Source organism: Notamacropus eugenii, chromosome 3 (genome assembly GCF_028372415.1).
Source record: "Notamacropus eugenii isolate mMacEug1 chromosome 3, mMacEug1.pri_v2, whole genome shotgun sequence".
Taxonomy (NCBI): Eukaryota; Metazoa; Chordata; class Mammalia; order Diprotodontia; family Macropodidae; genus Notamacropus; species Notamacropus eugenii.
This window is the reverse complement of record NC_092874.1, coordinates 324976277-324994126: the sequence shown is the minus strand read 5'-3', so window position 1 is coordinate 324994126 and position 17850 is coordinate 324976277.

Genomic DNA, 17850 nt, shown 5'->3' with positions numbered 1-17850 from the left:
CGTCCATAGATGTCGAAAGGAAACAAAAGTGTTCCAGTATGTCAAACACATAAATTAATTATTATTCAAGAGAATCATATATCAGAGGCCTTATAACTGCAAAATATATGAGAAGAAATGTGGGAGAGAAAGAAGAGAGCAAGGGATGGTCTTTTGCTTTCTTTGCATGTTCAGTGCTTAGATTAGAGCCTAGCATATAGGAGGTCTGTATTAAATACTTGACTGACTGAATGCATACTCACAATGTTAGGTAAAGAAGTAGAGCTATACATTTAATCAGGGCAGCTAGATGGTACAGCAGATAGATCACTGTGTCTGGGGTCTGGAAGACTGGAGTTCAATCTGGCCTCAGGCGCTTGCTAGCTATGTGACCCTGAGGCATCCACTTAACCTTGTTTGCTTCAATTTCCTCATGTGAAAAAGAGCTAGAGAAGGAAATGGAAAAATATTTCACTATCTTTGCCAAGAAAACCCCAAATGGAGTTTTGAAGAGTTAGACATGACTGACAAAAAAACAATAATAGAATTAGTAGTTTTCCACAGACCACTATGAACTAGATTACAATCTTTTATATACTATGCAGTTTAACATAGTTGGAAAAGTGGATGAATTTCAAGCTAGAAAGCCAGGGTTTGAATTATACCTTTACTATTCATGTGTGTGACCTTGAACAAGGACATCACCTTCGCTAGAAATCCATTCCATCTGTAAAGTCAGTATGTTGAATGAGATGATCTCTAAGTTTTTGTTTTATTTTGCTTTGCCACTTTCTACCCATGTGACTTTGGGCTATATCACTTTACATCCCTTGGTTTTCTCATCTGAAAAATGGAGACATAGAATAAAATGATCTCTTCAGCTCTAAATCTCATGATCTGAACTAATACAGCTTAAGATACCATTAGTTAGTCTAGCTGAAACATCACAATACTTACACGTATTGAGCTTGAATGTCTCACACACACACACACACACGTACACACATATATATGTCACATGAGTTGCTTTCTAGCCTCATGTTCTCTACCCTATATTTAAATAATTGACTTTTAAAAAGTCCTCATCTTTCCAGGCATCTTTCACTTTACTCAAGCCGATCTACTTTTAAACCCAGTCGCAATGGTCTTCTTACTCTTCCTCAAGTATAACACTCTATCTTCAGACTCTTTATTTTCACTGACTGTCTCCTCCCCATCTTCATCCTAACCATAACTGTCATTCTGTCCTTTCTCTCCATTTTCTGGCTTCCCTGGAGCCTTGCAAGGTCCACCTAAAATTACTTCTTCTCCAAGAAACATTTCCTAATTTAATACTAGTGCTTTCTCCTGTTGATTACCTCTATTTAGCCATGTATAAATCTTGTTTATATATATGTATATACATATCTATATCTATATCTATATATATATATCTTGTCTTCTCTTTTGGACTAGGACATCATTGACAACAGGAATTATCTTTTGTTTTTTCCTTTTATTTCTACTGCTTAGCACAATAGCTGGGATTCCTGAAAGTATCTCTTCCTTTTGGGAGCACATTTTCTTATCTACTCAATACGCAAAGGTCTTGTTCAAGGTGTTTTTTTTTTTTTTTAATTTTTGAGTTTTCTTTTAAGCTCTAACTCCTCAATCTATTATCCCCTTCCTTTGGTTTCATGACTGACCATTCCCTTTTCTGATAAGCTACTTATTTGCACACAGGTCATCCTTAGAAATATGCTTTTCATTTATATTAAATAAGTTGATATTTAATAAATATCTGATATAAGACATGAATTGTACTAGGTATGGGAGTACAAAAACAGAGAGAGAATAGTACCTGTCTCCAAGGAATTTACAGTCTTTCGGTTTTCAACATTCACTTCCACAAGATTTTGAGTTTTAAATTTTCTATCCTCCCTCCCCTCTCCTCCACTCAAGATAAGACTGATATAGGCTGTACATATACAATCATATAACACATACTTTCACATTAGACATTTTGTAAAGAAGAATTAGAATCAATAGGAGGAACCCCGAGAAAGACCAAACAAAACAAGAGAGTTCATATTCCAAAGTTCTTTCTCTGGATGTGGATGTCATTTTCCATTCTGAGTCTTTGAAGTTGTCTTAGATCCTTGCGTTGTTTTGTAGAGATGAGTTTATCAAAGTTAATCATTGCACAAAGTGACTGTAACTGTGTACAATGTTCACCTGGTTCTGTTCATTTCACTCAACATGAATTCATATGTGTCTTTTCAGGTTTTTCTGGTCTGCCTACTCATCATTTCTTATAACACAATAGTGTTCTAGTACATTGATATACCACAACTTGTTTAGCAGTTCCCCAACTGATGGATATTGCTTCAATTTCTAATTCTTGGCCATGACAAAAAAGAGTTGCTATAAGTAGTTTTGTTCATGTGGGTTCCTTTCCTATTTGTGTGATATACAAATCTATAAGTAGCATTTCTGAGTCAAATCATATGCAGAGTTTATAGCCCTGTGGACATAGTTCCAAATTGCTCTCTAGAATCCTTGAATCAGTACACAACTCCACCAACAATGTATTAGTGTTCCAATTTTACCTCATCTCTGACATTTATTATTTTCCTATGTTGTCAGGTTAGCCAATCTGATAAGTGTGATTTGGTACCTCATATTTGTTTTAACTTGCATGTCTCTAACTAATAGTGACTTAGAGCATTTTTACATTGGAATATAGATGGCTTCAATTTTTTCTTCTGAAAACTTCCTGTTAATATCCTTTGACCATTTATCAATTAGGGAATGGCTTGCATCTTTATAAATTTCACTCAGCCCTCTATATATTTTAGAAATGAGACCATTATCAAATCTACTGATTGTAAAAAAAAATGTTTCCCAGCTTTCTACTTCCCTCCTAATCTTGATTGCATTGTCTTTGTTTGTGTAAAATGTTTAAAATTTGATGTAATCAAAATCATCCATCTTACATTTCATAATGTTTTCTATCTCTTGTTTGGTCATAAATTCTTCTGTTCTCCATAAATCTGATAAGTAAACTATTCCTTGTTCTCTTAGTTTGATTATAGTATCAGTCTTTTTATCTTAATTATATATCCATTTTTACCTAATTTTGGTGTATGGTATAAAGAGCTGTTCTATGCCTAGTTTCTACCATACTCTTCTCCAGTTTTCCAGCAAATCTTTAGGTTTATCAAACAGCAGACTGTTATAGTCATTGACTATTGTGTCTTACATAATTTAATATTCTACTAATCTACCCCTGTATTTCTTAGCTATTACCAAATAATTTTGATGATTGCTGCTTAATAATCGAATTTAAGATCTGGCATGACTAAGACCCTTTTACATTTCTTTTCATTAATTCCCTTGATGTTCTGGACTTTTGTTCTTCCAGATAAATTTTGATATTGTTTTTTGAGCTTTATAAGATAATTTTTGGTAGTATGATTGATATGACACTGAATAAGTAAATCGAGTTAGGTAGAATTATTATTTTTATTATATTAGCTGAGCCTAACCAAGAGCAATGGATATTTTTCTAAGTATTTAGATCTGACTTTATTTGTGTGATAAGTGTTTCAGAGTTGTGTTCATCTAGTTCTTAAGTTTCTTTTGGCAGGTGGACTCTCAAATATTTTTCAATGTCTACAGTAACTTTAAATGTTTTTTCTCTTTCTATCTCTTGCTTTTGTGCTTTGTTGGTAATGTATAGAAATGCCAGTGATTCATGTGGGTTTATTTCATCTCCTTCAACTTGGCAAAATTTTTGTCTTGTTTCAAGTAGTTTTTTACTTGATTCTCTAGGATTCTCTAAGCATACGATTACATCATCTGCAAAGAGTGATCTCTTTGTTTCTTCTGGGCCTATTCTAATTACTTTAATGTCTTTTTCTTCTCTTATTGTTGAAAGTAACTTTTCTAGTACAGTGTAGAATAACGGTGATGATAATGGACATTCTTGTTTCACCCACAAATTTTATTGGAAATGCTTCTAGCTTATCTGCATTACATAGAATGTTTGCTGATGATTTTTGATAGATGGTACTTATTTTAATGAAGACTCCATTTATTCTTATGCTTTCTGTTATTTTTAATAGTAGTTGATGTACTTTGTTAAAAACTTTTTTTAAGATTTAAATTTATATCTAGTTTTCAACATTCATTGCCCAGGATTTTGAGTTCCAATTTTTCTCACCATCTTTTACCTATCCTCCACTCTGAGATGGCATGCATTCTGTTTACTCATTCACCCAATCTGTCCTTCATTTTATCTTTTCCCACTCTTATCACCTTCACTTTCTTGAAGGGCAAGATAGATTTCTATACACCACTGCCAGTATATCTTATTTCTCAGTTGCATGTAAAAACAATTTTTTAACATTTGTTTTTGAAGCTTTGAGTTTCAAATTGTCTCTCTTCTTTGGACCCCATCCACCCTCATTGAGAAGACAAGCAATTCAATATAGATGTGTAGTTGTGCCAAACACCTCCATAAAAGCCATATTGTGCAAGAATAACTTTATTTCTCTCCATCCTATCCTGTCCTCCAAGAATTCTATTTTCCCCTTTGAAGTTGTCCCTTTTCTAAAGAGTTTGCTTCTGACCATCCCCTCCACCAACTGGCCCTTCTTCTATCATCCCTCTTCTTATCCCTATACCCCTTGTCCCGCTACTTTCCTGTAGGGTAAGATACTCAATTGAATGTGTATGTTATTCTTTTCAGAAACCAAATCTTATGAGAGTAAGGTTCACTCATTCCTTCTCACCTCCCACCTCTTTCCCTTCATTGTAAAACCTTTTTCTTGCCTCTTTTATGAGATAATTTACCCCATTCTATCTCTCACTTTCTCCTTCCAACATATTGCTATCTTATCCCTTAATTTTATTTTTTAGATATCATTCCTTCATATACAATTTACCTTGTGCCATCTATCTATCTCTTTCTCTCTTTCTTTCTTTCTCTCTCTCTTTCTCTCTCTGTCTGTCTCTCGCTCTGTCTCTGTCTCTCTCTGTGTCTCTGTCTCTGTCTCTCTGTCTTTCTCTCTCTTTATATCTATTTCCTCCAACTGACCTGATGGTGAGAAATGTCTCATGAGTTACAAATATCATCTTTCCATGTAACAATGTAAATAGTTCAACTTTCATAAGTCTCTTATGATTTCTTTTTCCTGTTTATCTTTTCATATCTCTCTTGAGTCTTATATTTGAAAGTCAAATTTTCACTTCAGCTCTGATCTTTTCATCAAGGATGCTTGAAAATCCTCTATTTCATTGAATTTTCATTTTTATTTCATTTTCATTCATTTTCATTTTTTCTCCAAACAATTATACATAGTTTTTCTAGGTGGGTGATTCTAGATTTTAATCCTAATTCCTCTGACCTATAGAATATCATATTCCATGTTCTTTGATGCTTTAATGTAGACGGTGCCAGATCTTGCGCTATTCTGATTGTATTTCCACAATATTTGAACTGTTTCTTTCTGGCTGCTTTCATTATTTTCTCCTTTATCTGAGAACTCTGGAATTACACTAAAATATTCCTAGGGGTTATACTTTTAAGATCTCTTTCCAGAGGTGATTGCTGGATTCTTTCAATGTTTATTTTGTCCTCTGCTGCTAGAGTATTAGGGAAGTATTCTTTGTTAATTTCTTGAAAGATGATGTCTAGGTTCTTTTTTTTATCATGGCTTTTAGATAGTTCAATAATTTTTAAATTCTCTTCCCTGGATCTATTGTCCAGGACACTGTTTTTTTTTTTTTTTAATGACGTATTTCACATTGTTTTCTATTTTTTTTTTTTATTCTTTGGACTTTGTTTTATCATTTCCTGAATTCTCATAAAGTCATTAGATTCCATTTGCTCCATTCTAATTTTGAAGGAATTATTTTCTTCAATGAGCTTTTAGACCTCCTTTTCCACTTGGTTAATTCTGCTTTTTACTGCATTCTTCTCCTTATTGCACTTTTGAACTTCTTTTGCCATTTGGGTTAGTCAATTTTAAGATGTCATTTTTTTTCGGTGTTTCTTGGGTCTCCTTTAGATAACTGTTGACTTGATTTTCATGATTTTCTTGCACAACTCACATTTCTATTCCCAGTTTTCCTCTACTTCTCTTGCTTGATTTTCAAAATCCCTTTTGAGCTCCTCCATGGTCTGCAACCAGTTCATGTTCTTGTTGGAGCCTTTTGATGTAGGAGCTTTGACAGTACCGCCCTCCTCTGGTTATAAAACCTAATTTTCCTTTTCAACAAAGTAAAATTCTATCGCTTATTTTTTTGAATGTTTACTCATCTTCCAAGCCAAACATTTGACATTCTTTTTGAAAAGTATAACTCTACTTCCAGTATGGGTAGAGGTTGCAGTGGATGTACTGTCCCAGGCTTCAGGGATTTTGTATCAGAACCTTGATACCCCACTGTCTGTGAGCCCAGATGTCTAGACACAACCTCTTGCAAGTGCTACTGTTACTGCTGGCCACTTCTGCTGCTGTTACTACCTGTCACTGCCACTCTCGCTCCCCCCCCCCCCACCTCCTGGGAGGAGATGGGCCAAATGGATTCCTCTTTCAACCAGGACCCACAGAGTTTTCCCACTGACCTTTTCGGTGTTTGTTGGTTAAAAAGTCTTAAAAACTGCCACAGGTGCCAATGAAGCAGTCCCTGGAGGCCTGCTCCAGAATATCTGTGCCCTTGTGACCCATGCTGGACAGCTCTCTGCTACCTGCCATGTGCAAATTACACTTCCTATGAACTTTCCAGGTTGTTCTGGCTAAGGATTTCTTTCATTCTGTTGTTTTGTGTGTTCTGTAGCTCTAGAGTTTGTTTGGAGTAATTTTGCCAGGTATTTGCTGAGCTTTGGGGGAGAGATGAAGAAAATCCCTGCTTTTACTGTGCCATCTTGTATCCCAAAAGCTTTTTTCTGCATGTATTGAGATAATCATATAATTTCAGTTAGTTTTGTTTCTAATATGATCAATAATACTGATAGTTTACCTAATATTAAAACAACCATACATTCCTGTTATAAACTCTACCTGGTTAAAATGCATTGTTGTGATGATAATTTGATGTCATCTCATTGCTCATGTTTTATTTAAAATTTTTATATTGATTTATCTCTGTGTTGGTACAGATATGTATGTATTCATACATATATGTTTGTTTATATTTTCATCTACACATGATGCAAATTATTCTATAATTTTCTTTCTCTGTTTTGATTCTTTCTGGTTCAGGTGTCAGCACCATATGTGTGTCCAAAAACAAAAAAAGAATTTGGTTGCACTTTTTCTTCACCCCTTTTTACCAGGAGTTTATATAGTATTGAAATCGATTGTTCTTTAAATGTTCTTCATAGATTTCACTTGTAAATCCATCTTACCTTGGAACTTTTGGCTGATGGAGTTCATCTGTGACTTCCTCAATTTCTTTTTCTGAAGTAGGACTGTTTAAGTATTCTATTTTATTTACTAAGTATTTATTTCCTCTAAAGCTGGGCACCTTATATATATATATATATATATATATATATATATATATATATATATATATATATATATATATATATATATATATATATATATATATATATATATATACACACACACACACACACACACACACATTTTAAAAATATTTATCCATTTCACTTAGATTCTTAAGATTTCTGGCATGTAGTTGGACAAAATGGGTCCAAATTATTGTTTTGATATCCTCTTCATTGATGATGTATTCACCTTTTTCAAAATAATATTGGTACTTTGGGTTTTTGCTTTCTATTTTTAATCAAAGTCAACATAGTTGCGTGTGTGTGTATGTGTGTGTATGTATACATACATATATATGTATGTATGTATGTATAAATTTTTTTCTTCACAAAATCAGCTCTTAGTTTCATTCATTAGCTCAACATTTTTCATAATTTCAATTTTTTTAGGCTCTCCTTTGTTTTACTAATTTGGTATTTAATCAGGATTTTTTATTTGTTATTTTTCTGGCTTTTTCTGTTGCATGCCCAGTTCCTTGATCACTTCTTTCTCTATTTTATTCATGTAAACACTGAGAGATATAAAACTTCACCTAATAACTGTTTCCACTGTATTCCATATGTTTTGGTATGCTGTCTCATTATTTTAATTCTCTTGGGTGAAGTTATTGATGGTTACAATAATTTACTGTTTGACCCACTCATTCTTTTGGATTGTTTTATTTAGTTACCATGTAATTTTTAGTCTAACTTTCCATGGTCCTTTATTCCATGTAATTTCATTACATCATGATCTGAAAAGGATACATTTAGTATTTCTACCTTTCTGCATTAAATTGTGAAGTTTTAATGACCTAATACATGATCAGTTTTTGTGTATATGCCATGTACCACTCAAAAAACAGGCATAATCCTTTCTATCTCCATTCACTTTTCTCCAGAGGTCTACTATACCTAACTCATAGGAAAACCTATTTGCCTCTTTAACTTCTGTCTTGTTTATTTTGTGATTAGATTTTCTATTTACGAGGTAGGGACGATGAGGTGCTCCACTACTTGTCTACTTTTTTCCTGTAACTCTCTTAAGTTTTTCTTTAAGAATTTGGGTGCTATGCCACTCAGTGCATGTTTTTTAATGATATTGCTTCTTTCTCTATGGTGCCATTAAGCAGGATGTAGTTTCCTTACTTATCTCTATTAAGTAGGTTTATTTTTGCTATTGCTTTGTCTGAGATCAGAGCTGCTACTGCTGTTTATTTTTATTTATTTTTTGCTTCTTCTAAAGCATGCTATATTTTACTCCAGCCTTTTACCTTTGTGTGTATCCCTCTGCTTCAGATATGTTTCTGGTAAACAACTTATAGTAAGATTATGTTTTTTAATCCACTTTGCTACTCACTTCCATTTTATGGGAGAGTTCATCCCATTCACATTCACAGTTATGATTACTATCTTTGTCTTTCTCTCCATCCTATTTTCCTCCCTGTTATTTTTCCCTCTCTTCCCCTTTCTCTCCTCAGTAGAGTTTTGATTTTTACCAATATGTCCCTCAATCTACCTTCCCTTCTTTCCCCCACACCAATAATTTACATTCTTTCTAGGGTCTCTGTATGATCTCTGTGTATATTCAGATATATGTGTGTACTGATTTGCATATACATATACACATATGTGTACACATATACACACCTATACACATGTGTATACACGCATATATATTTATCCATATATGTACATATGTATACGTGTATTTATGCGTGTATATGTATGTGTATACACATGCACATTTATGCCTCCATGTATGTATATGGACACACATACACACAATGCATGCAAAATTTTTTTCCTTAGTAGATACACGGACAGCAGAAGTCACAAATGACTTTTTGTAGAAGTTTTTATTTGAACAGAGCTTAGACAGAAAGATAGAATTCTAAAAGGTAGATATGAGGTAAGAGTATATTCTAAGCAGGAGAAAGTACATTACTTCTGGTACAAATATGCAGAAATGGGATACAGAATTTTGAGTTTGAGGAATATCATAAATGGTTTTATATTTCAGGTAGGAAAATAATTTATAACAAGGTTGGAAAGTTAGTTTGAGTCCAAATTGTGAAAGATTTTAAATCATAAACAGAGGAGGTTCCATTTGATTCTAGAGGCAACAGAATACCATAAGAGTTTGCTTAGCAAGGCAGTGACATAACCAAACCTATACCTTACAAAAATCACTTTGGCAGTTATAGATAAAATAGATTGAAGAGAAGGGAGATTTTCTTTTTATTATAGGCCAATTAAGATCTTGTCACAATACTCTGGGTCAAAGATAACCATATGTGTATGCATATATATATATATATATGTATATATATATATATATGTGTGTGTGTGTGTGTGTGTGTGTATGCACATATATATACCCATATATATGCATAGGAATGCATAAGTTTGTATAAAAATGCAGATTAGATATTAATAGAATCATTTGTGGTGAAAGAAGTATTTCTCTCTTATAAAGATATGTTAGAGGTAAACATAGATATGTATCACAGAAAATTCACTTCTATCATATTTTCTGGCTCCCTTTTCCTTTGAGATTTAATATGATTCATTAAGTAATAGAGAATCTAGTAAGATAATATCTACATGCAATCATAGACCTAGAGGTGCAGGGACCTCAGAAGTCATGTAGTTCAACTCTTTTATTTTACAGATAAGAGACCTGAGGTCAAGGGAGCTTTCATGATTTGTCTAGAGTCAGGTAAGTAGTGTCAAGAATGTGATTGGAACTCAAATCCTCTGACTCCAGAAGCTGCGCTCATTTTTCTTTATCAGTATTTAATCTTAAATTCCACATTTTAGGAAAGAAAATTGGCTGGCTAGCCTCCAAAGGAAGGTAATCAGAATAATGAAGGGGATCAAGTCTATGATGACTGAGGACTGAAGGAAAGAACCAGATACACCTACCTGGGAGAAGAAAAGATTTGAGGTTGCAATAACTCTCATATTCAAGAAGGAATTAAATTTATTCTACTTGGTTAGAAATGATAGAAATAATAATAATGGGGAGGCAGTGCAAAAAAAAAAGAGAAGGTTTAAGCCAGATGAGGAAGTTCTTAAGCCTTCTGACACTACAATGGGCTTTATTTTTTTTAAGAAATAGTATACTTCTCTTCACTAACACTTCAGGGGAAGATTGAATAATGACTTTTGAGGGATTCTATATAGACAATTTTAGTCAGAGAACAGTTGGAATAAACGACCTCCAAGGTCCCTTAAAGCTGAGATTTTGTAATTCTGTAGTTCTGGAAATAATCTCTCTAATCCTCACTTGGGAATCTTTAAGAAATGTGAAAATTGGTTCCACCCATTCTTTTCTGAATCACTCCTCAAAGTAAATAACACATACATCTATCCAGATGCATCTTATTAAAATCATTAACTATGCAGAAGCATCAAACACACCTTACATACTCTTTATATTTATGCAATTGGTTTATTTCTTTACCTTTTCAATTTGTCTATGGCACTTAAAGAATTTGCTATAATTTCTTAGTATTGTATGTCTTTTAAAAAGCCAAAAAAGACTATCAGCTCTGAGGTTCCTTCTAATTCTACATCTCTGATCCTTTAATAGTAATCAATGAATTTTCTTCGTGTTCCTGTAAGTAGCCCCATAAGCAATGACAGATTTTTTCTATATGTTTTTTTCTATCAGGTTCTACAATGCTTTATATTTTGACTAGCAGTCATACTGATTTATGACAATTCACATCTAAGGGATTAAATAAATAAGATAATGATCTCATGAATCCATGTTAATGGGGAAAAATCCACCAGAGCAATGTCAAAAAAAGAAAGAATTCTACTGAATATTTTAACATTTTAAAATTTGATATCATAAAATAATAGTCTTTATTTTCTTAAGTTAGATATTAATTAGGAGCTTCTGCAGCTATAAATATCTGGCCTGAAGACATACATTTTCCATTTAGATTAAGGAGGGCATAATGCTAAAGTTCTTATGTCAAGAAAAGAAATCCTTTGCAACATCAAGGGGCAGATAATAATGAAGGGAAATCATTCATTTACCCCAAGACTTTTGTTAAGCATAAAAAGAAAGCGTGAAAATATGAAAGTGAAAGAGTAGAAGTGTCAGAGGAAATACAATGGACATATGACAAGACATTTTTCTTATGAGATAAGGACCTTGCCATGTCCGGAAAGTGAATTACTCAAAATATGTATTTTTCTTTCCCCTACATATGATGAAACAGTTTTTCCAGACAGCTTAAACTATAAAATGTTAAAAAAAAAAAAAAAGAAGAGAAACAAGATCATTTGTCTTTGGTAAAGTGGTATCTATTAAGGTGATCAATGTAGAATTGTAGACTGTTGGAGCTGTAAGACTATAAAGCCTATTATATGGCTAATCAACCTGTGCCACATACAGTCTTATAACTTTTCTATGGACACATTTTTCTAAGCAAACATAATAAGAGATCCAAGTTTTGATAATAGTGGATTTGAGCTTACAAATAAGGCGACTGCAAGCATTTTTTTAAAATACCTTGCACATGTTATTTCCACTGCAGCCTAATTGGGATTTCTTGGACTGCCTGTAGACAGTCTAAATTTTTAAAAAATGACTTCTTCCTCTGAACTCATTTTACTGTCTCCCTTGCTGTCTTTCTTCTTAGATGACAGCAACTGGCTTAACGCCAGCATGTTTAATATTGGGATGAAATGAAGCAATGAAAAGTCATTGAATAATTAACAAAAGGTAGTTTGCTTAGACTTCATATAGCAAATATATGCAAGAAGAATATGGTAGTAATAAGTACAATAGATAAGACTCCCTTTATCTCTATATGGAAACTCAATCTGACCAGAAGTGTAAGGTATGTTGACTTGCATGGTTTCCACATATCTACCATTTTGGAAGGGCTTATGTGAGTAGACCTTTTTGTAGCCCTAGGAGATCAGAAAGCCAGAAACATTTTCAAGGGACTATTACAGGGGAGGAGACCCTACAGCCTTGAGACACCCTGTGGCCTTCTAGGTACTCAATTGAAGCCCTTTCACTGAATCCAAACTTCACAGAACAAATCCCCTTAATAAAAGTATCTGTTTTTTAAAACTTGGGCCCATTAAAAAGACATTCAAGAATCTAGAAGATGATATATGGACTCAAAGCTGCAGGTTCCCCGCACCTAGGCTACCAGGTAGCTCAATCAAGGAAGGCCTGCTGTGAGTCTTCCTCCATTCTGAGCATTGCCACATTCCCTGAGTAATACATTCTGACTTTGTATCCTTTTCCTAGCCTGTACCATATTGACAAGGTCAGGGGAATTGTCCAGGTGGGGGAAACTTGGTAGTTATTGACCCTATCATGCTACACCATTTTTATTAATATTACTTTGGGCATTTCTTTTCACATTTATTTTGAGGACCATATTCAGTAGGGCAAAAAGGGTGACAAATAGAGGATTATATATATATATATAATTTCTGCTGTTATGGATTTGGTTCTTTAGAGCAAGAGTTAGTGGAGATGCCTTACTGTTTAGGAAGAACAGAAAAAAACTAAAAGTAATATAGAAGGTATATTTTTTTAAAAGCACTTAATGCAAAGAGGGGGGAAATCGTTTTATTGGTTTATTTTTTTTCCTTTTCACTGAATTATTTGCCATGATGCAGAGGATAGAATAAGGTGCTAAGAATCGAGATGATTCATCTTAGTTTAAATCTGACCTCTGCCATTTGTTGTGTGACCCTGGGCAAGTCACTAAATGCTGTTTGCCCCAGTTCCTCGTCTATTAAATGAGCTGGAGAATGAAATAGAAAACCACACTAGTGTCTTTTCCAAGAAAACCCCAACTTGTGTCATAGACAGCTCATGACTGAACAACAATAATGATTACTACATTATTTCCTATTTTGTTTATGTCATGTTCAAATTTTTCCCTACATCATCAATAAGTTTCTGTGTTACTATCTTTGTAGTCTTACTAAAGGTTGATACAACACATAGCCTCTCTGAGGACTTTCCACTAAAAATGCTCAAGAAAGATGGCAGAATGGAGCCAAGATGCAGATTAAAGGAAGAGACTCACCTGAGTTCTGCCTCAAACTGTTCCAAATATCTTTAAATAATGACGAAATAAATTCTAGAGTGTCAGAATAAACAAGATAGGTGGAGTAAAAAAAAATTCCAGTGGGCGGAGCCAAGATGGCAAAGTGAAAGCAATGACTCACCCAAGCTCCTGGAAAAACTCCTCTGGATAGCTCTGGGGGGAGAGTCTGACCAGACTTTGGAGGTATAGAATCCAGTGGGTGATGGACTTTGACGGATTCAGAGCCCAGGTTGGACTGGAGGGTCCACAAGAGGGATCTGTTCCACGGGGGTAAGAGCCCAGCGCACAGCGCAGCGCAGGTTGGCGTGACAAGGTGGAGGGGACCTGAGGGGCCCGAGAGTGGCGGGCAAGACCAGCGGAGCAGGAGATAAGCCAGGCCGAGCTGGTGAGAGCCGCTGAGCGCTAGATATCAGCGCAGCAGCCCTTAAAACCTTCAGCCTGAAGACTGGACTTCGGTGGGTCAGCTACTTGAACTTCCAGGAGTTGGGATGGCGAAGTGATCAGTAAGTGCTCTCTCCTCCACCCGATGACCGTGAGGGAACCATAAAATTCTTCCCCAGATTAATCCTGGATCAGCGGGAACAGTAGAAGGGGGCGGGTGGTCTCACAACACCAGAGGCTGGAAAAGTGGCAAAGGGGGATTCTTCCTATTGTGGCGGAGGCGATCTGGAGGGACAGACGACCCAGGGCAGAGAAAATTCTCACTGAGACCCAGGCAAGTCTCAGAGCTGGGAGACAAGCCCCAGGAGGGGCGGGAACACGCATTAACTTCTAGGAGTACCCCAGCCCTCCAGGGGAAAAGGGAAGACAATAGGGAAGCTGGGATCACCATCCCCTGACCTTGCCTTTGCCTCAAGTCGGCGGAGGAGATCTCCTGAGACCAGACCACCCCTCCCACACACCTAACAAGCTAACCCCAGGGTTGATCTGGGAAACAACAACAACAACAACAACAACAACAACAAAAAAAAAAAAACAAAGCCTGCTTTTAGCCTAGACACACAGCAGCGCAACTTAAAACTTCTGTATCTTCTGACTGAAAGAACCAAAAGCTACAACACTCAGCCAACATCATGAATCGGAAAAAGCAGACGAAAAGTGAAAAAACCATAGAATCTTTCTATGGGGATAAGGACCAAAACACAAACACCAAAGAGGTCAGAGCTGAGACTGTACTTCCATCTGAAACCTTAGATGGGACTATGAATTTCTCGCAAACACAACTAGATTACCTGGAACGTCTGAAGAAGGATATAAAAGAAAAACTGGCCAATGATTTTAAAATTATAAAAAAAGAATTCACTGATGAGAACATCACTTTGAAAAAGAATATTGATGAAATAGAAAAGGAAGTTCAAAAATTAACTGGAGAGAATAACTCCCTAAAATGAAGAGTTAATCAAACGGAAAAGCAAACCCAAAACCTAACTGGGAAATTTGAACAGATGGAAATTTGAACAGATGGAAAAGGAAACCCAAAACCTAACTGGGAAAATTGGTCGAATGGAAAAAGAAATACAAAAATTAAATGGAGAAAATAGCTCCTTAAAGGGAAAAATTGGTCAGATGGAAAAGGAAATGCAAAAGCTAACGGAAGAAAACAATACGATGAAGATTAGAATTGGGCAAGTAGAAACTAATGACTCAATGAGGCAACAAGAATCAGTCAAACAAAATCTAAAGAATGAAAAGATAGAAGAAAATGTAAAATATTTAATTGGAAAAACAACTGACCTGGAAAATAGATCCAGGAGAGAAAATTTAAGAATTATTGGCCTGCCAGAAAGCCATGATGAAGAAAAGAGTCTGGACAATATGTTCGAGGAAATCATCAAGGAAAACTGCCCAGAAGTACTGGACTCAGAGGGCAAAATAGTCATCGAAAGAATCCACCGTTCCCCTCCCGAAAGGGATCCCAAACTCAAAACCCCAAGAAATATAGTTGCCAAATTCCAGAGCTATCAAGTGAAGGAGAAAATACTACAAGCAGCCAGAAAGAAACAATTCAAATATCAAGGACACACAGTCAGGATCACACAGGACCTTGCAGCTTCTACATTAAAAGATCGAAAGAACTGGAACCCAATATTCCATAAGGCAAAGGAGTTGGGACTTCAACCAAGGATCAACTACCCAGCAAAGTTCAGCATAACATTTCAGGCAAGGAGAAAGTCATTCAACGAAATAAAGGATTTCCAGAGCTTCCTGACCAAAACACCAGAACTCAATAGACAATTTGATCTTCAAATGCAGGTCTCCAGAGAATCATAAAAAGGCAAACAGAGGGGAAAAAACAAAAACAAAAACTTGCTACTCAATTAGGGCAAACTGTTTACCTCCCTATAAGGGAAGATGATACCTGTTAATCTTGAGAACTGTGCAGCTATTATGATAAAAGGGATATATGTAGAGGGAACGGGCATAAAGTAAATGATGTCATGTCAAAAATATGATTTAAGTATGAGAAGGGAATGTAATAGGAGGTGTGGAAAGGGGGAAGTAGAAAATGGCAAATTATATCCCAGGACGAAGTACAAAACTATAGTAGAGGGAAGGAGGGGAGGGAGATGAGCATTGTTTGAGAGGTACTATCATCTGATTTTTTCAAAGGAGGGAACAAAAATCTTAAGTAGATAATCCTAACTAGCTCTATAGGTAGTAAGAGGGGAAGGGGGAAGAAAGGGGAGGGTGGTTAAAAGGGAGGAAAGAAGCAATAATAGTAAAGGGGAGTAAAAGTGAAGGGGGCTAAAAGAAAGAGGGGAAGGCTGCAGGAGGAGGGGGAGAAGAGTAAATATTAATGAGGAGGGGAAGGGAGACGGGAGAGCTAAAAGCACAAATGGTGGGAAAGAGGTTGGAGGGAAATACACAGATTGTAATCATAACTGTGAATGTGAATGGAAGGAACTCTCCCATAAAACAGAGACGGATAGCAGAATGGATTAAAAGCCATAATCCAACAATATGCTGCTTACAAGAAACACATTTGAAACGGGGGGTTACACATGGGATAAAGGTCAAACGATAGAGCAGAATATATTGTGCTCCAGCTCATGTAAGAAAGGCAGGAGTAGCAATCCTAATCTCAGACAAAGCGAAAGCAGAAATACATCTAATCAAAAGGGATAAGGATGGAAACTATATCCTGCTAAAAGGCACCATAGACAATGAAGCAATATCATTACTAAAAATGTATGCTCCAAGTGGTATAGCATCCAGATTCCTAGAGGAGAGGTTGGGGGAGTTGAAGGAAGAAATTGACAGCAAAACTATACTAGTGGGGGACCTCAACCTCCCCCTCTCTGAAGTCGATAAATCCAACCTCAAAATAAACAAGAAAGAGGTTAAGGAGGTAAAGAAAGCTCTGGATAAGGTAGATATGATAGATCTTTGGAGAAAATTAAATGGGAATAGAAAGGAATATACCTTTTTTTCAGTGGTACATGGAACATTTACAAAAATTGACCATGTACTAGGACATAAATATCTCACAATCCAGTGCAGAAAGGTAGAGATAATCAATGCATCCATTTCAGATCATAATGCAGTAAAAATTACATGTAATAAAAGGCCAAGGAAAGAGAAACCAAAAATCAATTGGAAACTAAATAATCTAATTCTAAAGAAGGGTTGGGTTAAAGAAGAAATCATAGAAACAATCAACAATTTCATTCAAGAGAATGACAATAGTGAGACAACATACCAAAACTTATGGGATACTGCAAAAGCAGTTATTCGGGGAAGTTTTATATCTTTGAATGCTTACATAAATAAAATAGAGAAAGAGGAGATCAATGACTTGGGCTTGCAGTTGAAAAAGCTAGAAAAATAACAAATTGAAAATCCCCAAGTAAATACCAAATTAGAAATACTGAAAACCAAAGGAGAGATTAATAAAATTGAACTTAAGAAAACCATTGAATTGAAAAATAAAACCAATAGTTGGTTTTATGAAAAAACTAATAAAATTGATAAACCTTTGGTCAATCTGATTTAAAAAAGAAAGAAGAAAACCAAATTACTAATATTAAAAACGAAAGGGGTGAACTCACCTCCAATGAAGAGGAAATTAAAACAATAATCAGAACCTACTTTGCCCAACTTTATGCCCACATATTCGATAATCTAAATGAGATGGATGAATATTTTAAAAAATACAAATTGCCCAGATTAACAGAAGAGGAAGTTGAATACTTAAACCACCCCATCTCTGAAAAAGAAACTGAACAAGCCATCAAT